Below are 25,260 nucleotides of genomic sequence, written 5' to 3'. Positions count from 1 at the left end.
TGATGTTCTAATTATGGAAAATACATGTTAGTTATTAAATAAAGTTACAAATGAGAGAAATTTTCCCTAAATTCCACTGTCAAATGGAGAGAGTGCAGCACTATTAGGAAAACTAATAACAATAATAGTCACGCTACTTTGTTTTTGTAGCTTGCAGTGATACTTGATATCAGTGCCCAGAGGCCCAAGTCCATGGGATACCATTCAAGTTGTATTCTATGTGAATGGAATTGTGCAACAAAGACTGTAATTCTCATAGACTCTATGACACAGAGTACAATATGAATGGTATCCCTGAGTGTTGTGCAACTTGGCCACTGTGCTCAGAAAATCTTTTTTTGAAAATTAATTTTATTAAAGCCAACAACGATTTACAAAGAGATGGGAATTGAGTTTGAAAATAATAAATGTGAAGCCAGTAACAAGATTACTTGTCAATAATAAAGTTAGAGGGGCGTGAATTATTCATTCATTTCAGTATGATCATATGCCATTAAGCATATAATATGTAAACAGAATCAGACTGGAGTACTACTATGAAGGACCACCTCCGAATTACATCAAATTAGGCCCATCACAATTTCCATGCCTTCAGTGAGACTCTTCCACCAAGACTAGAAATGAAAAATAAAGACAAATAAATAAAGGGAGAAATACAAGCTTGGAACAAGAGCTTGCCATCTCTAGGCTAGGGGATTTGGAGTACAGTAGCAGAGGGTAGAGGTAAGTCTCATGACCAAATGAAACTTCAAAAAAAAGTATTTTCTGCTCTTCTGCACACAATCAGTTCTCACCAAAGTACCAGTTCTTATTAATATGATAACAATAGCACAGTGGAAATTTTCCCATGTGCCAGGTACTGAAAAGGTATTTATGTACCTGACATTTATTTATACCTTCATAAAAACTATGAAGGAGATATTTTTCTTGCCTTAAAGATGAAAAAGGCTAAGTTCTGTAAAGGTTTAAATATATGTTCTCAGTCATAGTCCTGGCAAGTGAACTCAAGAATCTATCTAACTGCAAAAGCTATAGACTCATAACCACTATTTATTTCCACCTTCTGATACTATCCTTTTTCTCTTATTCCACATATGTATTCCATTCATTCACTGAACTTTTTTTTAGCAATTTCTCAGTGTTACTAACCTGATTACTATGTAAAAGGGACACAAAATTGAATAAGGCATAGTTAGCTTCCATTCTAAAAGAATTCAGTCTAGAAGGAGAAAAAGCAATACATACCAGGATATAAAAGTATGGTGTTACAGGCAGAAAGAAATAAATGGGTAGATGAGGAAGCAACAGGAAACCTCAAGATACAAGGGCAATAAATGCTTCTCAAGGGATGAGATTTAAGTAGTTTTTGTAATACTCCTCAAAGTCTATTTATTTGTCATACGGTAACCTCTGTGTATAAAAGTTTAACCTTGGGGCGCCTGGGTGGCTCAGTCGGTTGAGCGTCCGACTTCAGCTCAGGTCACGATCTCACGGTCCGTGAGTTCAAGCCCCGCGTCAGGCTCTTGGCTGATGGCTCAGAGCCTGGAGCCTGCTTCCGATTCTGTGTCTCCCTCTCTCTCTGCCCCTCCCCCGTTCATGCTCTGTCTCTCTCTGTCTCAAAAATAAATAAATGTTAAAAAAAAATTAAAAGTTTAACCTTGGTCATGTAGAATATCCAGATTAGCAAATCTATCCTATGCTGCTAGCCTTTAGTAAATAGGCTTCTTCAATGAGGGAAATTGTCATTATTTCCAGCTCGAGAGATAATAAAAAACAAATCTCAGTAAAATATAAAAATAGAGATTTTTTGTTTGTCCCAACTTTTGTTCCTTATCTCTTTGATATCTTCTTCATTCCTTATCTGTTTGTGATAACAACCAAGACTGTGATAGTGACAGGCCATCCCAGATTTTCATAGATGTCTTTATTGCAGCAAATAACCGACTACACCATTCTTTCTTCCCTTAAGAGTGATTTAATTGGTGGGGTGAATTGTATAGCATACTCAAACTAAACAACATTCATTTTGAATGGCAGCCAACAATTAGAAGCATAAATACACCATACACACACACACACACACACACACACACACACACACACAAAACTGAGGTCAGGAACTATATCTATTTACTAACTCACAAGTGGAATCAATTTCCTTTTCTTATGTTTTATATAAGAATATTCTATATTCTAGTGGCTGATGCTTGGCCCACAATCACTGAGGACCATCACGGACCATGCCTACATTAAATATGAGAATATTCCTGTTGCACAAGTTTTATTTATTTTCTAAAAAAAATTTTTTTAACGTTTATTTATTTTTGAGACAGAGAGAGACAGAGCATGAACAGGGGAGGGGCAGAGAGAGAGGGAAACACAGAATCTGAAACGGGCTCCAGGCTCTGAGCTGTCAGCACAGAGCCCGACGCCAGGCTCGAGCTCACCGACCGTGAGATCATGGTCTGAACCGAAGTCGGCGGCTTAACCGACTGAGCCACCCAGGCGCCCCAAGTTTTATTTTTATTAAAAGTAATAATTCTGCTCTTACTTAAGAAAATACGATGGCTGCTTCTATTTTTATAAAAATTCTAAAGAGGAAAAGTCAATCAGACCTGTATACAGAATATGGAAGAAATTGTAAGATTTAGAACCTGAGCTATTAACTGCACAGTAAGAATTAAAAGAAAAGTAGTATGAATTTATATAGTGACAAGTATGGATCTCCAAATGAATATAATATTAAGGAAAGAATAAAAATTCACCAAAAAGAAGTGGATAAAATTTCATTCCATGCAGAAGAAGCAATATATAAAAGGCACCAGGGTAAGAAAAACAGTGGCTTGTTCAGGGAACTTGTCTATTTGGTTGTAACTAAAGATTGGAGACTGTATGGTGAAAATGTAAAAGACAAGATTATAACAGAAGTAAAAAGAAAATATCGTAAAGTATGTTCTTTGAAAAAGTCTGTATATTATTTTCTAGAATTGTAATTCCCAAATACTATTCTGTAGATAAAACTTTTAATCTACAACAGCTGAATGTAAATTTCTATGAAGCAAATATATAATGCAGAATTTCCTAAATGCATTATGCATAATACATCTGATATTAGGCAATATCTTAAAATTAGTACATTTTATGTGATAGCATTTCTTTTTAACATTCTCCTCAGCAAATAAGTAAGTTATTGGTTTGTTTTTTCAATATATCATGTGTCATAAAATCTATGGAGCTGTGAAAAAAAAAAGAATGTAATATTTGGCTATGCAATTCTTCCCCTACTAAACTTCTATTTAAGTTACTGAACTAGTGTTCTAGTTTAGAACAAAGTACTGTAAGCATTCATCAGTGTCAAGCTTTGTTTATTTTCAGGGGAAGGAGGGTTCAGCTTTTACCTCCAAGGGCTAACTTCAATATGAACCTAGAGAGAAAGAAATGATGAGGTTGAGCAGTAGAGCCCCTAAGAATTTCTCTAGGGTCCAATACTCTTTTTGGGAAGACTCAATTAAACATCATCAGCTGATGAAATGTTATCCCACAAATGCAACCATATATAGAAATAGTACAAATAAAAAAAAACAAATTCCTGCTTTTCATATTTATATCTTATTGGAAGGAAATAATTTCTCCCAGGTAACACTTTTCTACCCCATACCCCATAGAAACTTTGAAAATAATGTATGCATGTATGTTGATAAGGGGTTAAGGAAAAGAATAAGGACTATTTGAATTGTTATTTGTATTATATTACTTTTAAGTTGAAAATAATTAAACTCAAACTCTTAAAAACTGAGAACAAACTGAGGGCTGATGGGGGGTGGGAGGGAGGGGAGGGTGGGAGATGGGTATTGAGGAGGGCACCTGTTGGGATGAGCACTGGGTGTTGTACGAAAACCAATTTGACAATAAATTTCATATATTTAAAAAAAAGAAAATAATTAAACTCGACAAAATTTATTGTATAACTTTATAAATTAATTTCATAGATTGCATCACAGGTTATGCAGGAAGACAATAATCTTGAAGCTAAAAATACCCTAAAAATTTTCACATCACATGCTCTAAATGAATCTATAATCCTTCCTGTACTGACATTAATTATATGAAACCCAGGCAATGTGAAGAGGAAGGCGCCATGATTAGATGGCGTCCTTAGAGACTTTACGGTCTCATGAAAATAATCAATCTGGAATTGATTTTGGATGGTTCATCCAGTATTTATCATGGAAGATGAGAGTTATTAAATATAAAAATTGGGTTGTTGACTTTGGGAAGTAAGTTAAATTCATTATAATATTTGTCAATAAGGCAACAAAGTATGTTATGCTTTTATTCTAAAGGTCCTTTCAGTTTGAAAGTAATTTTTTTTCCTCAGTATTGATCTATATCATACTACATCAGGGAGTCACATTCTCTTCCACAATTTGAACATTTTGAATTGAGTACACAGACAAACCATAAGCATAGATAATCACAGAGTTAATGATATGACACATTTTGCTACCAATAATTTTAAAGCTATGTCTGACTTCTTTGTCTATTGTCCATTTCACACAATCCATGACGATATATTCAACAAGTTCACTGTGTATTTCACAAAGGAATATTGACATGAATAGTGATATGCTTCTGGAAGACCCTGAAGTCAGTTTAGGACTGACTCCTCCTAGCATCTTTCCTTCTGCTTATACCTTCAAACCACAGATGTGGGTGAAGAGGGCAGATGGCTGGAAAGTTTAACAGAATCTGGAAAGGTCAACAGATGAGATGACAAACATCTAAAATGTTTCAGATTGTTCACTGAAAAGCCCTATTAAAATATAATTGGGCTATCAGGGGTCATATTATGATTGCTTTATTTGACATATAAACAAATATCATTATCATGGTCCCTAAGAATTGTTTTACATATTGAATCATATTCATTCCCATAGTGCCACGGTGCTTGGTACTTTATTAATCACAAAAGATAATTACAAAGAGTAGTTGAGATCCAATTCCTGACCGCAACCAATGAAGCCTGCAGCTAAACATGGACCTGCTAAAGCAAATTGATTATCAAAGTAAAGCGGCATATGAACTCATGTATCTTAGAAGAATGAGTATGGAGCAACAGTCATGTTGATTTGCTGAATATGAAGCAGATATAATTTGATAATGTGAACAGCAAAGAAGAAATATGAAGATTCCCATTTGCAATTGCAAAGAAGAAAAATGCAAGATATACAAGTGGAAATGATGATAACATTGATAATAAGGGAACTGGAACAATATGATAGTTTGAAATTTACAATCAATGGGAGGGGAAATAATTAATTTCCCTTTGAATATGAAAAGGTAAAGCTAGTAGTTCTACTGTGAAAAAAAGTGGCACTGTCTTCCATACAAACTGAGGCATGGAATTAGAAGAAAACCTGGAAGCTCTTCACATTCAACTGCTATAAATACCCTGAAAGAGTGGCTAGTTACAAAGGGAGAAGAAAGGAGAAGTAATGTGATACCTAGTGGGTTATCTTTCAATAGATTTGGAATCTATGGAGAGTCTTTAAACTATTTGAAAATAAAATATAAACACAAGAAGGTATATGTACAAATGAATTATTGGCACTTTTTTTCTGGCATTATCTTAGAACCAATTTTTATCAGTAACCTACACACAAAAATCAGGTGTATTGTTTTTAAGTGACAGTCTAGAATAAAAATATATTATCCAGCTTATATATGCTCCCTACTGATGAAATATGTAACCAAAGGACTTTGGCCATTTAAAAAAATATAACAATCCACAAAAGACTAGTAATTGCCATCAACTGGAGCTATCCTACAAAGTATCCAATGGAATCTAAAAAGCAATGTAAAGGATCATACTGTGTGATTAAGCTTATAGCATCCTACAGCATCTACTTTGAAGGTGAAAATACATTTAAACAAATTAATTTTGGCATGGTGATTTAAAAAATACCTCATTTCATATTTCTACCTTTTATTTCTAAAACAGAAAAAAATAGTTATTTACTCTTTGACTCAAATCCTTTGAAATGAGATGGGATGATAACCAAGTTTAATTTTTAAATTGTATCCTTTTTGGCAATTTCTGCAAGTTGATTCCTGGGATAAAAGTCTGCCTTCAACTTTTTTACTTTATATTTCTTTTTCTCCTGCCTTTCCTTAGTTTTACATGGTCAAGATCTGGTTTTCCTTGCAAGTAGCCTGAGAGATTTAAGTTTTGTCATGGTTCAAAAAACCAGAAAGCTAACATCAAAATCTTCTTACCCTAAACAGATTGCATACAGGTTAGGAACTTTAAACATAATAATCAGCAATATGTTTTCAATTCTGGAGGGGCTGCAATGAAGTCTGCAGTCAATGACACAGTCTGGTCTAGTCTGTCACTGTGGGTAATGGTGCAGAAAAAAACAATATATGATGCATGACAGATGAAGAGTGAGGACTGAAAATCAAAACAGACAGAGAGCTTTGTTCACAGAGCAACTGAGCTACAGTAATCAATTTACCTATGACCAAGTGAGTGTTAGGATGGTGAAAATTCCAGGGACCGATTGCATTCCCAACTTGAGAATCATAGGATCCTGCAGACAAATAAAAGCACAAAAACAGGAGAATGCCTATCACTTCCAGAGAGGAGGATCTAGAACTCTTCATCACCAGTAGCCTGGGTCCCCTTAAATAAAAGGGGCTTTCTTTAGGCAAGAAAACATTTAAAAAAAATTTACTTCATCGAGTGTCAGATTGCAATTATGCTCAACATTTCCAGACATGGGGATTGAGTTTAAATACACCCTCTCAAAGTGGCACCTTAGCTAAAACACAGGGCTATATGGCATATACTCTCCCTAATAGAGTCTAATATGCTATCCTCCACCCTCACACTCTCATGCTGTGGGGAGAAAACAGATTTTCATTTTTTTTTCCATTCATATCAACTTTCCGTATCATTTTTAGAAGCTTACTAGGTTGAGAATGTGAATTTTAAAAAAGGGTATGCAAATAATACTCCAATTTAAGAACATAAGCCTCTAAAGAGTGACAAAATTATCAGAGACCTTTCAGTGGATAAACATATGAAGGGCTGTCTTCCACATTCCAAGACTCTAAGGAAGAGACTTTTTTTAAGGAGAAGGGGAGTAATTATGAGGTTGTAGAGAAATCCATATTTTGTTTGCAAATCTCCTTAATCATCAAAGTCTCCCATTTGTTAAATTATTAACAATATTAGAAAAGATCTTTGGACTATGAAAGTGATTTTTAAATTCAATGGTCCTCACACTGGTCTATAAATGACCTGTGAAGAGTATAACCACAACGTCACCAACAAAATTTAAATAAATTTTACAAAAGATGAAAGTAAGAATATTTATGCATTAGATAAAATATTAGTTATCACAATACAGACTATTAAAAGATAGGCCATAAAATGGAAAAATACCAGGAGAGGAGCCAAGATGGCAGAACAGCATGGAAGTTTTTTTTTGCATCTCACATCCATGAAATATAGCCAGATCAACACTAAACCATCCTGCACACCTAGAAAACTGATTTGAGGATTAACACAACAATATGCACAACCTGAACCACAGAACACAGCAGATACATGGCACAGAACTGGGGAGAGAGAAGCCACAGAGGGCAGGGAGCTGTTTTTGTTTGCAGAGAGAGGACAGAGACATGGTGGGGGTAGAGTATGAGAAAAGCACCCCCCTCCAAAAGCAACTGGAGAGAAAGTGGAAAAGTGGAAACAACCACAGGGACTGAATTAAAAAAGCAGAAAGGAGAAAGGAGAGGGTTTAAATTCCATTAAGACTCTGTAAACAGGGGGAGGGCACAGTCTGAAACTCCACAGCTTCATATCTGGTGGTGCTCTGGTGGGAAGAGCAAATCCCCAGGAGCAGAGTGAGGTTCAGGAGCCCAAGGGCCACAGTGGAGAGGTGGTTCCCCTGCTGGGAGGACATTTGGTAGAGGCTGTGCACCCTGCCCCCATAGGCAAAGGTGCCAACAGACCCCAGAGAACAACCACATTCGCTGGTGCTGGAACAAGGTTGTTAAGGGTGAAGCCTCGTGCCAGATGTGTGTTGGGATTCTCCACAATCCCTGATATGCTGTTGCTACATGATCGCGGTGAACATTTTCTGGGGTAGGCTGGCACCCAGCCACAGTCTCTGGGCATCAGCAGCAGCATGGTCCCACGAAGGTTCCTGGGTGCGGCCAGCACCAAGCCACTGTTTGGTGAGACCCCCCTCCCCAAGAAGGTCTGAGTGGGCCAAAGCCATAGTCCCTCAGAAGTGAGGGGTTGGGAAACACAGCTGCATATGAGATAAAACTCATGAGGAAGGTGCCTCCTGGCGACATGACAGCTTGTTCACAGACAGTGTAAAAGCGGGGAGTGGACGGAAGCTGGAGACAAAGGACGGGTGCGCAATTGCTGATTGGGGAGAATAAAGTTTCGATACTAGAGACTGGGTAGCTGGGTGACGCCATATTCACCCCCCCTGCGCATGTACATACACACCTACAAGTGCCACAACAATCCACTCCAGTAAGCTAAGCAACGCCATCTAGTGGAGAAGGGAGCCATTACACTAAGACCCTGGGCCAAATTTGCTTCTCAGGAACACCACAAGTCTCTCCAACTGCTTAGTTTGCAGACTATAAATTGCTTCACAGTTTGACTTCTAGGGGAAACAGATGTATTTAATCGTATTTAAGTCTGTTCACTGGTCCATCTATTCAATTTTCTTTTTTTTCTCTTTCTCTTTCATTTCTTTTCTTTTTCTTGAATATAGGAAGAGAAAAAATTATTTTTATTTTCAATTTTTATTAAAAATATTTTTCTTTTTTCTACTCTAGTTTTTACTTTTTTGTAAATTTTTCAAATTCTGCTTTACTTCGATCATTTCATTTTATTTCATTGTATTCATTTTTTCAAATTTTTCATTTTTCCCCCCTTTTCTCTAATCTCAATGGCTTTGAATGACACTCTGGACCAAATGGACTTAACAGATATGTTCAGAACATTTCATCCTAAAGCAGCAGAATATACATTCTTCTCCAGTGCACATGGAATGTTCTCCAAAACAGATCACATACTGGGACACAAATCAGTCCTCAACAAGTACAAAAAGATCGAGATCATGCCATGCATATTTTCAGACCACAACACTGTGAAACTAGAAATCAACCACAAGAAACAATTAGGAAAGATAACAAATACTTGGAGACTAAAGAACATCCTACTAAATAATGAGTGGGCTAACCAAGAAGTTAAAGGAGATCTTAAAAAGTACATGGAAGCCAATGAAAATGATAACATCATGGCCCAAGACTTCTGGGACACAGCAAAGGTGGTCCTAAGAGGGAAGTAGATAGCAATCCAGGCCTTCCTAAAGAAGGAAGAAAGGTCTCAGATACACAACCTAACTTTAAACCTTAAAGACATGGAAAAAGAAGAGCAAATAAAACCACAAAACAGCAGAAGACAGGAAATAATAAAGATTAGAGCAGAAATCAATGCTATCGAAACCAAAACAGTAGAACGGATCAGTGAAACCAGAAGCTGATTCTTTGAAAGAATTACCAAAATTGATAAACCAAACTCTTTCTATGAAGCCAGCACTACCTTGATTCCAAAACCAGACAAAGACCCCACTAAAAAGGAGAACTATAGACCAATTTCCCTGATGAACATGGATGCAAAAACTCTCAACAAGATATTAGCCAACCGGATCCGACAATACATTTAAAAAATTATTCACCACGACCAAGTGGGATTTATACCTGGGATGCAGGGCTGGTTCAATATCCGAAAACAATCATGTGATTCATCACATCAATAAAAGAAAGGACAAGAACCACATGATCCTCTCAATAGATACAGAGAAAGCATTTGTCAAAATATGGCATCCTTTCTTGATAAAAGCCCTCAAGAAATTAGGGAGAGAAGGATCATACCTCAATATCATAAAAGCCATATATGAAAGATCCAACGCTAATATCCTCAATGAGGAAAAACTGGGAGCTTTCCCACTAAAATCAGGAACAAGACAGAGATGTCCACTCTCACCATTGTTATTCAACATAGTATTTGAAGTCTTAGCTTCAGCAATCAGACAACAGAAAGAAATAAAAGGCATCCAACTCAGCCAGGAGGAGGTCAAACTTTCACCCATTGCAGATGACATGACACTCTATATGGAAAACCCAAAAGATTCCACCAAAAAACTTCTAGAACTGATCCATGAATTCAGCAAAGTTGCAGAATATAAAATCAATGCACAGAAATCAGTTGTATTCCTATACACCAATATTGAAGCAACAGAAAGAGAAATCCAGGAATCGATCCCATTTACAATTTCACCAAAAGCCATAAAACACCTAGGAATAAATCTAACCAAAGAGGTGAAAAATCTGTACACTGAAAACTATAGAAAGCTTATGGAAGAAATAGAAGAAGACACAAAACATTGGAAAAATATCCCATGCTCCTGGATAGGAAGAACAAATATTGTTCAAATGCCAATACTACCCAAAGCAATCTATATATTTAATGCAATACCTATCAAAATAACACCAGCATTCTTCACAGAGACAGAACAAACAATCATAAAATTTGTATGGAACCAGAAAAGACCCCAAATAGCCAAAGAAATCTTGAAAAAGAAAACCAAAGCAGGAGGCATCACAATCCCGGACTTCAAGGTGTATTACAAAGCTGTAATCATCAAGACAGTATGGTAGTGGCACAAAAACAGACACTCAGATCAATGGAACAAAACAGAGAACCCAGAAATGGACCCACAAATGTATGGCCAACTAATCTTTGATTAAGCAGGAAAGAATATCCAATGGAATAAAGACAGTCTCTTCAGCAAGTGGTGCTGGGAAAACTGGACAGCAACATGCAGAAAAATGAACCTGGACCACTTTCTTACACCATACACAAAAATAAACTCAAAATGGATCAAAGACCTACACATAGACAGGAAGCCATCAAAATCCTTGAGGAGAAAGCAGGCAAAAACCTCTTCAGCCTTGGCCATAGCAAGTTGTTACTCAACACATCTCTGCAAGCAAGGGAAACAAAAGCAAAAATGAATATTGGGACCTCATCATGATATAAAGCTTCCACACAGCAAAGGAAAAAATCAGGAACACTAAAAGGTAACCAACAGAAGGGGAGAAGATATTTGCAAACCACATTTTAGATAAAGGGTTAGTAACCAAAATCTATAAAGAACTTATCAAAGTCAACACCCAAAAAACAAACAATCCAGTGAAGAAATGGGCAAAAGACATGAATAGACACTTCTCCAAAGAAGACATCCAGATGGCCAACCGACACATGGAAAAATGCTTAACATGACTCATCATCAGGGAAATACGAATCAATATCACAATGAGATACCACCTCACACCAGTCAGAGTGGCTAAAATTAACAAATCAGGTAACAACAGATGTTGGTGAGGATGCAGAGAAAGAGGATCAATTTTGCACTGCTGGTGGGAATGAAAACTGGTGGAGCCACTCTGGAAAACATTATGGGGGTTCCTCAATAAACTAAAAATAGAACTACCCTATGACCCAGCAATTGCACTACTAGGTATTTATCCAAGGGATACAGGTATGCCTATTTTGAAGGGACACATGCACCCCAACGTTTTAGCAGCACTATCAACAACAGCCAAAGTATGGAAAGAGCCTAAATGGCCATCGATGGATGAATGCATAAAGAAGATGTGGTATATACATACACACACACACACACACACACACACACACACACACACTGGAGTATTACTCGGCAATCAAAAAGAATGAAATCTTGCCATTTGTGGCTACATGGATGGAACTAGAGGGCATTATACTAAGCGAAATTAGTCAGATAAAGACAAATATCATATGACTTCACTTATATGAGGACTTTAAGATACAAAGCATATGAACATAAGGGAAGGGAAGCAAAAATAGTATAAAAACAGAGAGGGGACAAAAAAATAAGAGACTCAAATATGGAGAACAAACAGAGGGTTACTGTAGGGATTGTGGGAGGGGGGATGGGCTCAATGGGTAACGGGCATTAAGGAATCTACTCCAGAAATCATTGTTGCACTATATGCTAACTAACTTGAATGTAAATTTTAAAAAATAAATTAAAAAAAATATATATATATATAAAAAAATGGAGAAAGACCAGTTGGTGATCATGAAATAACCATCTCCCCTTACTGAAAACATATTTATAAAACACCTACACTCTCTTAGGTCCTAAAGAAAATAAAGTGATTAAGATATTAATTATATGGTGTCTGCTTTCTTTTTCATTTCTCACCCCATAACCACTTCAAGAACTTACCATACTACATGGGAGAGACTTAGATACATAAGCAGGCACATTCAGTAAAATACATTAAGTTTTATAATACAGATATGCATATACCATAGGAATTAGGAAAGTCTTTTAGGAGATATCATTTGACATAAGTCATAAAGGCTAGAAGAGAACAAGGGATAGAAGACCAGGTGGCCTAGGGAAAATGTGATTCACAAAATTAATGTCCATGAGGCTGTTTGACTGCATGGCAAGTAATCACTTAAAACTTTGGTAGAATGTTAAGCATAAGAGAATTAGATGTAATATTCAATTTTCAGTGGCTAGAGAGTACTAGAAAGAGAGGAGTTATATGATTTCCCCTTCTCCACCTTATGATTTTATTCAAAATATACTTTATGAAAAGAAAGTAAACATCAGGTCATTGAATACTATTCTTCAAATTGGTAAACTATGATTTTCATGTACTCCTTTAGTGATCCCTTTAATCGCTAAGAGTTCAGTTTTCAAACTCTAATAGCTTATAAACTTTTCAGTCACATTAGTTTGAATGGTTAGTAGTTAATAGCAGACTAATGGTGCAAAAATGCTGCTTTGTTTGTTTTTAATATCATATCTACATACATATGTGAAAGGAAGGACTAATTATTGCATTTATTAACATTATTTTTGGAGATGTAACTGATAGAGAAATATAGTAACAAATGTATTTGGGTAGGAAAAAAGTAAAATAGTGTTAAATTTGAATTACATGAGCAGGTACAGAAAAATATCTTACAGAAAATGCTCCTAGGGTGCCTGGGTTGCTCAGTCAGTTAAGCGTCTGAATGCAGGTCATGATCTTGTGGTTCCTGAGTTGGCCTCTGTCATGCCTTAGAATTCTCTCTCTCCCTGCCCCTCCCCTGCTTGTGCTCTCTCTCTCTCTCAAAATAAATAAGTAAACTTCAAAAAAAAAAAAAAAGAAAGGAAAAGAAAATTCTCTCACTTGATTTTGAAAAATATGTATATAAAACAGGGCAATTCTCTGTTGAATCTGTCTCTCTTTGTATATCGTCCTACTCCTCTTCAGCATCTCCCTTTGTTATTCCTTTCTTCTCAGATCTTAACAATATATCCTACATGTGTGTCTATTTATTGTAAAGCCTGTTCAATTATAAATTATACTTCTCAGTGATCTTTTGTAAATTAACTAATAGCTAGATGAATTATAGGGTAAATACTGCTTCACACTAGAAGTTGTGAAGCTTTGTAAGAAACTTCAGAAAAAGTGTTTTCACACTACAAGAACATAGAGAACATCTCCCATGCAAATACACTAACAAAAAAACAAAAGAATATTCATACCTGTAAAACAAATTTGTGCTATACTAGAGGACCTTAATCTTTAGGGATTTTTACTTTTGGTAAAAAAAAATTACATATTTGGAGTTTTAAGGAGTAAACTTCACATTAAAAATTCATTAAAAATGTCATAGAACTTACTCATTTCCGTGAAGTCATTCTTTGAAGATTCATTAATCTTTCCAGTCACATGGGTCCATTTTATAAGTTTTTTTTTTTCTAAATTCAAATACCATTTCTCAGTTACTACATAGAACTTTATTGCAAAAAGCAAAGCCCTTCTAAAAGGTGAGAAATTTGTCTCTATATAAAACAAATGGGAAGTTCAAAATAATATATAACTATATGAGTCATAAATATGTCACAATATGAATGTATTATTAATTTTAAAAATCTTAAGATCACTCGAACATTTTAAGATATTATGAGAAGCTGAATTAAAACTAATATTTTATATGTATACATTCTTCCTCTTATTTTCATCTTATTTCCCAAACAAAGCATTAAATGCCTATAAGCAGAACTATTGCCCTCAGGGACCACCATGATCTCCATCATGCAGAGCACTAGGAAAATATCAGGAACATACAAGGTTCTCATAAGTGTTGTTTATTTGGAACATAGCTTATATATCATTGTTAGCTGCCTTACATAGTATCCTGTATAAAACATTTAAAATAAATATACCTTTACTGAAAACTTATTTTGCATGCATTTTGACATATTATGAATCATATCATTTAGAAATAGCTTAAGCAAACAGATTGCATTTGAGTCATTTAGTTGGTTGGGGACAATGACGTTTATTTTTAGTTTGACTCAGCCTTTAATTATTCAGACTGTTGTTTTGGTTTTGAGTTGATACAGCCTAAAAGGTTAATTCTGAATAAACATTATTTCTGGAAATGAAGATCTTCACTATGGGGGCATCTAGGTGGCTCAGTCAGTTAAGCCTCCAACTCTTGATTTCAGTTCAGGTCATGATCTCATGGTTCATAAGATCCAGTCCACAATCAGGGTCCACGCTGACAGTGTGAACCCTGTTTGGGATTCTCTCTCTCTCTCTCTCTCTCTCTCTCTCTCTGTCTCTGTCTCTGTCTCTCTCTCAAGACTAATAAACTTAAAAAAAAAGGGGGTGGGGGCGCCTGGGTGGTTCAGTCAGCTAAGCATCAGACTTCAGCTCAGGTCATGATCTCACAGTTTGTGGGTTTGAGCCCCACATCAGGCTCTGTGCCTACAGCTCAGAGCCTGGAGCCTGCTTTGGATTCTGTGTCTCCCTCTCTCTCTGCTCCTCCCCAACTCATGCTCTGTCTCTCTCTATCTCTCAAAAATGAATAAATGTTAAAAAAAATTTAAAAAACAAAGATCTTGACTATGAAGCCAGCAGGAATATTTTCTGATGTTTTATATTTTGGAGGAATTACACAGCTATATTTTTACAAGAATTACAAATCAGGTTGAGAGATAGTTATCAGAGCTCTTTAGAGATACACTTGTAAATAGTTAAGGTACTTTACAACACTAATTAGTTTATAATAACTGAAATAATATTTGTAGTTGAAGGTATAGATTTACTTTTCTTGTGGTGAAAAGAAACAATAGACCCTCTCCAAGTAATACACTCTTACAAGGATTGTAAAACTAAACTATAAGTTCCCTCAAAGTCCACATCCAATCCAGCAAATGTATAAAAACAAATTCTGAGATCTTCCTGTTTGAACCTTTGGTACTAAAAAAAAAGAAAAAAAACCCTGAAATATTTTCACTTAAAATTGAAATGACAGTGGTGCCTGGATGGCTCATTCAGTTAAGCATCCGACTCTTGATCTTGGCTCAGGTCATGATCTCACAGTTCGTGAGTTCGAGCCCCACAGCGGGTTCTGCACTGATGGTATGGAGCCTGCTTGGGATTCTGCCTCTCCTTCTCTCTGTCCCTCCCCTGCTTGTGTTCTCTATCTCCCCCTGTCTCTCAAAACAAATTAACTTTAAAAAATTAAAAAAATAAAATAAACTTGAAATGACATTCCTTATGCTAGTTTTAAATCCAACCTAGTAATAGTAAATTGGCATGTTTAAAAATTAGTATTTTTGTCTGAGAATAAACTAGACCATATAGATACAGACATTCCTAACACCCAGTTTGTCCCACATTTCTTAGAAGTCAAGATATCCAGCCATAGGCTCAACTCATAACATTTAAATGCCTTGTGACTGTTCCAAAGACTTTTAATCTATCTGTGCCCCAACTTCTTCATCTTGGTAAGCAAAGGGTCTTTTTTTTTTTTTTTTTGGTAAGCAAAGGGTCTTGAGGAATAATACAAGTACATGAGGTGACTGCATATCAAATGACTTTCTACTTGTGAATAACTGCTGCAAGGGAGCCAGGCTGGGGTTCACATGTGAGAATCTGAGAATGATGACACTGAGAGGTTACAGAGCTGCAGCAGTAACTCCCATAGGCTGCTCAGAGGCAGAGGAGGGAGAGCATGTGAAGTGTGTCATGGAGGCATGGGTCAGCAGGGGCAGTGAGAGCAGTGAGAACATCTGGAGGGACAGGCCTGTGGGAGTTAGGGAAAAGGCAACCCGAACTGTGTTCCCCTTGCTTCTGCCAAGGGTCTGGTGAGTCTCAGCTATCATCTATAATCAGGACCATCGAGGGGAGGAATTACAGAATAAAGATAAAGTGGAGCATGATGATAGAAACGAGGCATGAAGGAAGGGAGCAAAGTAAGGTGAAAAAGGAAAGAAATCATGTCTGTGGGTCTATCTCCTTAGTCATTTGCAAAACTATGGGATGAAACTCACAAAAGAAAGAAGAGTGAAAGTAAGAACATCTAAGAGACTCTGGGAAGGAAAAGAAGACCATGAAGAGCACCTTTTGTAAGTTGTGCTTCAAAGGGATGAAAGTAGCTGTATAACAAAGGCTACATGATGGAAGCCATTAATATCGTGTGAATCCAAAGTAAATACAAGATTAATAGCAGGTGATAATAACAGTTTGCCAAGGACTGATAATTTGTTATAATTCAAATATGATTAACACATGAACTTAAAACTGAAAAAGAAGTTAATTACAAAATAAGGATTAAGTGTCTAAGTCATATTGTTATCATTATGATGAGTTTATTAATCAGATCTCAGATAAGGAGCTTGTTTTCTTTAGGAACAATCAGTGGAGATAAAGAAATTACAACTTGATTAAAGAAACTGTACTATGAAAGTTAAACAGAAGTGCAGGCAAGATTGAGACTTTTATTAAAAGGAAGACAAACTGCAGCCAGGGACTGATAGATTGAATCCACTGAAAACTACTACCTAGCATGATGACTGCTTCATGGTAGAAACACAGTGTTTATGGACTCACCTTATCAACATATAAAATTTAATATTTTATTGCACATAATTTGATACAGCTCTCATTCTGTCTCATTTCTGGAATCACCAGAAGACATGGTCCAGACAGAGAGCCAGAGGCTAAATTAGATGTGTAGTGGCAGTGGTCAGGCTCCAGAAGGCAGAGATTGAGCTGCACATCCTGAAAAGTAGAGAAAAAATACATTTGCAAGGCAGTTGGCATACAGAGGCCAGGATCAAAGAGTGCCCTGAGAGGAAAAAGATGGGTGCTAGTGTCTGGACACTGTACCAACAAGTTATAGATCCCCAGGCTATGTAGTCAAGAATAAGAAAAGAGTATGATATGAGCTAGGCAAGGCTCCCATCCCATTAAGGTCCATATCTAGACAGAGATATGAGTATTAGAGAATGTCTGGTTGGCTAGGACAAGGCAAAATGGCAATAATGACAACTGTGCAAGTGCCAGAGGGCAACATTCTAACAGAGTGCTTATTCTAACAGAGTTGAGCTAAAACTACTTCACCTCTTCCTTCTAAAGCCAGAATTTCCCCCTTACTACAGATGTAGAACTGAGCTTGCACATTACAATCAATTGGTACTGGCCCTGAAAAATGGAGGTTTAAAATCCTAGGAATTGACAGGTCCTGACAAACGGGATATTAATGCTTTGTGTCTTTAAAAATGACCCTCGGCAAGGGGGCAGTTGGCCTAGGTGGCACAGTCAGTTAAGCATCTGACTCTTCTTGGTCTCGGCTCAGGCCATGATCTCACAGTTCATGAGTTGAAGCCCTGCATTGGGCTCTGTGCTGATAATATAGGGCCTACTCTGTCACCAACCCCCCCCCCCCAACCCACCCCTTGTGCTCTCTCTAAATTAATTAATTAATTAAAAAAAATAAAAACAAAAATGACTCCTTGGAAGTACAAAGGATAGAACTCACCTTTGGCAGTAGACAAACACAGTATTATGAATGCAAAGTATTTTATGATTTTATTGAGTTTTAGACATGAGGGAAGACACAGATGGCTAGGGAAAGTCAGGCCTAAAATTAGCTTGCTAACACAGTAAGAGTACAAACCAAAGAAATATGAGGAAAATTTTTTAAAAAGAATATTGCTGATGTTACTAGAGCAGACATGTGGATGACTCGTACACAGTATGATGCAAAATAAGCTTGCATTATGGGAAGTATATACATGTTTATAACTCAAAACAGTTAAAGGAAGGACTCTTCTAGGAATTTAGTGGACATAATTTCACAGCAGCAGAAGCTATAGAAGATGGATGACTGTGGAAGGATCAGATGGGGAAAGAACTGGGAGGAAAATTAGAGGACCCTGATGGGTGACAGCAGAGCCTGAGACCAAGTTCTTGGTCAACAGGGCTCACCTCCAAGTGGCAAATGGCCAGGAATAGCACACTAAATACACTAATTACATTAAGTTACAAAGGGGTGATTTTGTAGTTGACTCTAAATGATGGTGGCTTTTCTACTTTGAAGCATTTAAGGGTCAGCACCATGCTAACTTTAAGCTACCATTATAAACATGGGGAAAAACTATTCTGTACCTTGGCGATTTTTCCATGTGGCAACTCCACACACCTCTTCTCTTAGACAACTGAAGCTCAGATCTAATGCGATAACCACCCAGCTCTAGCAGAAGCTAGAGATAATGGTGGAACAAAAGTAAGGGCAGGGCAGTGGAACAAGGGAGAAGTCCCAAAGCAGATGCAATGATACTGATATGTTCAAAACCTTAAGTTGAATGTTGGATTCATGGTTTTCAAATTTTTGTGCTTCATCACTTACATGTTACATATGCTTTTTTTCATGTTTCAAATATTAAGTAAAAATTTGAAAATAAAAGAGAATAAAAAGGAGTAGAAAATAAAAGTGTGGATTTTAGAGTTAATGAAAGACAAAAACAAAGGAGAGGCACCTGAGTGGCTCAGTTGGTTAAGCGTCCAACTTTGGCTCAGGCCATGATCTCATGGTTTGTGAGTTTGAGCCCCACATCAGGCTCTCTGTTCTCAGCACAGAACCTACTTCAGATCTTCTGTCTCTCTCTCTCTCTCTTTCTCTCTGTTCCTCCCCTGCTGGCTCTCCCCCTCTCTCTCTCTGTCTCAAAAATAAATAAATAAGCTTAAAAATAAACAAAGGAAATAATTAAATACAAATACAACCATATTTTTCCCAAGACATCCCCAGTTTCTACCTATTGTTTCAGTTTAATCATTAATAAAGTAATGGTGGCAGGTGCCTGGGTGGCTCAGTCGGTTAAGCGTCCTACTTCGGCTCAGGTCATAATCTCATCGTTTGTGAGTTCAAGCCCTGCATCGGGCTTTGCGCTGACAGCTCAGAGCCTGGAGCCTGCTTCAGATTCTGTGTCTCATTCTCTCTCGCCCCTCCCCCACTTGTGCTCTGTCCTTCAAAAAATAAATGTTAAAAATAAATAAATAAATAAATAAATAAATAAATAAATAAATAAAGTAATGGTGCCCCTTCACTTCAAAAGTGTCCCATTTTGCACGCTTTAACTCAAGATTTCTGCCTACCAGGAACTATGACTTTGTTAGATTTCACTGTTGTGATTAGGTTATGTTACATGGCATATTTGGCTTTATGAAAGAGAGACTATCTGGGATAGACTCAACTTAATCAAGTGAATCCTTAAAAGAGACAGAGCTCTTCCTGAAGAAAGAAATTTAAAGTGTGACAGGAATATGATGTAAGAGAGATTTTCCATTCCTTGTAAAAGAGATGGGGATCGTGACAAGGAATACAGTCAGACTCTAGGAGCTGAAAGTGATCCCTGGCTGACAGACAAAAGGAAATTGAAAACTCAGTCCTACAACCACAAGGAACTGAATCCTACCACGACCATATTATCTTGGAAGAGACCCCTGAGCTCCAGATGGATTACAGGTGGCCAACATCTTGATTTCAGCTTTGTAAGACCTGGCAGACACTATCTCCAAACTTCCAACCTGCAAAAAGTATGAACTAATAAAGCATCTAGGTCGTGGTAATTTGTTACACAGCAATTAAATGCTAATGCAGTTAACCCTAGGAATATTTGAGTATTCAAATTTTAATTTCAAGCTATATGGTATAAGAAAAGTTAGCAAAAGAGAAATCTTACAGGTTTTTTAAGTTAAAAAAATTTTCAAGTTTAAAAGAAAGCACAGATTTCAAACTTACAATCAATCAGGTGCTAAGGGTATATTAATTAATCTGGCTAAATAGAAGGATATACAAGGAGCATGTGGTCTTTGTGAACACTGAAAACTCTTAGACCACAGCTGGTAATAAACAACCACATGCTTTACTTGCAAAACTTGACAATTCAGGTTTGGGATTTGTGGTTCATATATTGAATAAGAAATATTTCCATTTGATCACAGAAAAATTCTAGGTTGGCCATACATTCAACCTATGATAATTTGAAAAAATAGTAATAAAGTGAAGTTAGAGTAGTGTTGTATAAGTATAATATATTAGTAAAAGTTCATGTTATAAAATATGGTTATTTTTATACTCTTGTTTATATTCCTAACTACAAGTATATAACTAAACAAAAAAGGAGGGTGGGTAATCACTTATAAAACAAAACTGATAAAATAACCCTGTGATTTTAAACACTTCTGTAGGTTTGCTGTTACAGTTACATGAAGAAGACAGTTATTCAAAAGAAGAAATAAAATACTATATGATAAGAACTTCAAAACAGACAAAGTGTCAGAAGAACAAAGATGAAATAACAGTTGAATTTACCTTTAGAACTGCAAGGATGTTATAAAGAACACATGAACTATTAAATGCTATAACTATTAAATGCTATAAAACAAACAACCAAGATAGAATCCAAATTCTTTGGCCTGGTATGACCTACATATGTCATCACAGTTGTTTCCCAAGCTATTTTTGTAGTCTCTCTTTAGAGACTCTTGTTTATGTCTATGTCTCCTCTTGAACCTGAGTGAGGGACTTTGTGATTGCTTCAGCCAACATGAAATCCGAGGCTGAGTTGAGGAAAAAAAAAACAAAAAAACAAAAAACGATACATATCTTCACCTGTTTTTCTTGAAACCTTAGCTCTTAGAACCTAGGTACCATGCTGAGTAATCCCAAACAGCCTGTGGAGAGGCTCATTTGTAAAAGGCCCAAGCACCTCTCAGTCAGTAACCAGCACCAACAAGCCAGGCAGTAAGGGAGTCACCTTGAAAGGAGGTCTTCTAGTCACTATTTAAACTGCCGCAATAGAGCAAACATGATTCGTTTCTACCAAGCACTGCACAAAGTACAGATTGAATAAAATAAATGATTGTTGTTTAAGTCACTAAGTTTTAGTGTTATTTTATAGTAATAAATAATTGGAACATCATCCTTAAAGATGCAGCTCAAAATTCGCCTGTTCTTTATAGCAGCGTAAATTCAGTTGTTTCTCTTTGCTCCCCTTCCATTTGGTTTATATCTCTTCTGCAATATCTAAAATAGTTTTTTATTTCGCCTTTTGAGTAACTGCCCTCTTCTTTGGACTAAGAGATCCTCAGAGTAGTAACTGTTTCATATGTCTGTTGCCTAAATCAATGACAGGAACATATAAAATAGAAGATTAGTAAGTGCTTATGGTTTTCTGCATCAATGAAGGAATTACAGAAAAGACGGCAATGATAATTTGCTGTGTTGAAATGGTCATTCCCTTTGTTTGCCCAGAGGCTTCCCTCATGGGTCCTCCCTTTTGTTTGTAACAGATTCCATTGCCTTAAACACACACAAAAAAGCTAGTCCAGTTATAAACTGATGCCCCATCTGTGATCACAGGTCAGAGGATGGAAACTTGATCCAAGTTTAGTTGAGTTTATCAGATGCTTAAAATGAGTGGAGACATTACCACTGACGGGTATTAGAGACTCATTTTAAGTCTATTCTCTAGTTCAGGGGTCAGCAAAATTGTCCTGTAAAGGCCCAGATGGTAAATATTTTCAGCTTTGCAAACAACAAGGTCTCTATCACTACAATTCTGTCTTTGTAGACAAAAGCAGCCATAGATAATACATAAATGAATGGGTGGGCTTATGTTTCAATAATACTTTATTTACAGACACTGAAATTTAAATTTTATATAGTTTTTCTGTGTTACAAAATAGTATCCTTTTTATTTTTTTCAGCCATTCAAAATTTTAAAATAAAACAAATCTTTCTTAGCTTGCAGTTTGCACAAAACAGGCCATCGTGTTTGGTGGTTGGTAATTGCCATGTGGACTATAGTTTTCAGACTACAGACCAAGAGAGAAGCTCTGCTAGAGCCCTACTGCTGAGTCCCCCAAGCAGCCTGACCCTCCTCCAAGAGTTTTGTCCACCAGTAATCCCTTTGATTATGTGAACACTTGAGTTACCTTTCAACTAATCTTATTTACTTATTTATTTGTTTGAGCTGACCAGTTTTTGCATGTATGTTCAAAAGACACCAATGCACATTTAACAATTACAAGATGTTATAATTAATTTTTATGACTCAGTGGCAGGAAAAGAACTATAAATATGCAGCAAGAAAATAACTCTCCTAGTTTAAAAGAAAACCATGTCTCAAAATATAGTGTGTGAAAATAGCTTGAGGAGTAGTACAATTCACTATTTTACTATTTCACTAGACTGTAAGAATACTAGGAGTAGCAACTGTGTCTAATAGTTTTTACCCATAAGTTCTCAAAAAATGATGAATGGATAAAATTTAGAAATAGAAAGTTTAATAAAAAATGAAACAAAAAGTCTCCTGAGTGAGGCCTTCAAATGAGACTGTCAGAGTAAGCCCTCAGGTATGAATAAATTGACTAGGTTCCTATGCTACTGTATGCAACTTAGAGTTGAAAAATAATTCTAGACAATAAATTTAAATATAACCTGAACCTAATACTGCCTCTATTACCACACTAAGTAACTAAGTAACTACATGAAAAGTTTTTTTAGTCAACTTGGTTTTTGTGGTGCATTAATGAAAACACATGAACAATTCAGTCGGCATGTGACTACCCTATCCCGTGATTCCACTATTTATATAGACTAGGAATAAGCTGTCCAGCTGCACATAAACACTAGCTACTAGACAAATGGCACGAGAATAAATTGTGTTAATATGTTGTCTCCCAAAACAACTGTGCATATCCATCCATACATACATACATAAATTTTCTGCGTAGTAGATTGTTTCTTCACAATACCACTCAAAATAATAATATAAATGCGTTGAATATCTTTGGTAACTATGAACTGGTTATAATTATTAAAACTAATTTTAATGGTTTAATTTTGTAAAAACTCTCTACTGGTAACTGCATACTATCTACATGACAAGTATCAGGTTGCTGTTTAGCACTGACAAATGTCTGTCCTGTTTGCTATTCACTGTGAGTCACATGTGGGTGATGTGGTATTCTATTTAAACCTTTTTTATTTGCTGTCACTGATTTGAAGTCAAAGCCAAACAACAAAAGTCTATTAGAAACATGAGGGATACTTGAGTACACCCAACTCTTTTAGGTCAATCTTCTGCCCCTTCTAGAGTCTGGATTTTTTTTCCACTCGTGATATTTTTATGTTCATGACTCATCTATTCTTATACTTTTACATAAATAGATTTTGTATCCCAGAGGCTATGAATTATGCCCCCTGCTTAAATATTCCCAGGGACCCCTGAGTTGGTTTATTCTTTTCTTCACAACTATAGGATGACTGAATCTAAGACAATATTCTGAAGTCTTAATTTTAATTACAAAATGTATGTATGCCTAGGTACACACACACAGAACTTCCTTTAAGAAAAAATGAGATTGCGAGGCCCCCTTTAAGCTTCTCTGGAAGATCATTTAAATGGCTGTCACTTCCAATTTTTCAGTGTGTTCATCAAATTAGGAAAATATTCAAGTGAGAAAATTAAATCCTTATTTATCTTCATACTTTCAAAACTGCCACAGGCAGTATTAAATGACTTTACATTTCTCTTGAAAATATGCACATGAATATTTTCAGCTGTAGTTTTCTGTAGTTGTTTAAAAAATTCAAAATTGGACTATGTATATTTATTTAGACAAACTCTGATTTTATTCACATTAAATCATGTTAAAGGGACTGAAATAAAAACAGGCATAGCTGTGCTTAGCAATGCCCATATTATGAGTAATGCACACGTGAAAATCCTAAACTTACAAAATAACAATTCTCAAAATTCCTCTTCTTTTGTCATTCTAAAGTCACTCTGCTTCTACTCTTGCTATATTGAGGGACTCTTAAAACACAGTAATGTCACTTTCTTGGCCTATTCTGCAAATTCTCTGACCATTTAATTATTTTCCCCCTCTTCATCAAAGAAACACAAGGTGTACACAGCTTAATGGGTTTCCCATTCTGTCTATCATTATTCACAACTTAGTGTATGCTACCTCAGATACATATACTTACAGCATGGACAAACAATATGTATGAGTTAATGTGATTTTTGCAGTGTACTAGTGAAAACACCTGCATGTTCAGTCACTGGATTATTCTACCCAGTGGTTCTATTAAGTATAGACCTGGGATAAGTTCTCTAGTTGCATATATTCTACTTATGACTATGTCAGATATAGATATTTATTATTTATATAAAGTCTATATAACATGAGAAATAAGTGGGTGCGATTCCAAGCAAAACTTCCAAAGTTTAGAACCCAATTCCACAAATTTCTTAAATGTGTGAAATTGAGAAAGTTATTTAATTGCTTTATGCCTCATTGTACGCCTTAGTAAAATGAGATAATAACAGCAGTTACCTTACTGTATGAAGATTAGTGTATTTCATATGTGGGAAACTCCTAGAACAGGATCTGGCATATGGTTTGTATGCTAATGAAAGTTGAGCTATTATTGTCCTCTTTAACTCCTTTATTTTTCACCCTAGGTTTTCCAATTCTCCCAATTACTTCAAGAAAACCCCATTATTCTATTTTTCAGATAGATATATAGAAAAACACATAGATCTAGATCTAAATATGAAGGAAAAAATGGTCTGTACTTCCCTAGGAACAGTTTAAGAAAACCTCAAAGAAACTGGGCCACTTTCAACTGAAAAGCCTTCTAATGTAATGTGCCTTTTTAGAAACTTTGTCCTAGTATCCATCTAACTCCTTATCTTTCTATATTTTTTGAATTCAAAATAGCAATGTTTCTTATTCATTTAT

General features: G+C 36.2%; 1 long non-coding RNA gene across 1 annotated transcript in view; it reads right to left on the bottom strand.

The window, feature by feature from the left end:
* Positions 1-17,416, bottom strand: part of LOC131507097 (uncharacterized) — a 62,161-nt gene extending 44,745 nt beyond the window's left edge. The window contains exon 1 of the long non-coding RNA XR_009259326.1: positions 17,053-17,416. This is a non-coding gene — a long non-coding RNA (uncharacterized LOC131507097). The remainder of the gene's footprint in view (positions 1-17,052) is intronic.
* Positions 17,417-25,260: the final 7,844 nt, after the last annotated feature.

The sequence above is a fragment of the Neofelis nebulosa genome, chromosome 3 (genome assembly GCF_028018385.1).
Source record: "Neofelis nebulosa isolate mNeoNeb1 chromosome 3, mNeoNeb1.pri, whole genome shotgun sequence".
NCBI lineage: Eukaryota > Metazoa > Chordata > Mammalia > Carnivora > Felidae > Neofelis > Neofelis nebulosa.
This window is presented reverse-complemented; position numbering and strand designations above follow the sequence as displayed.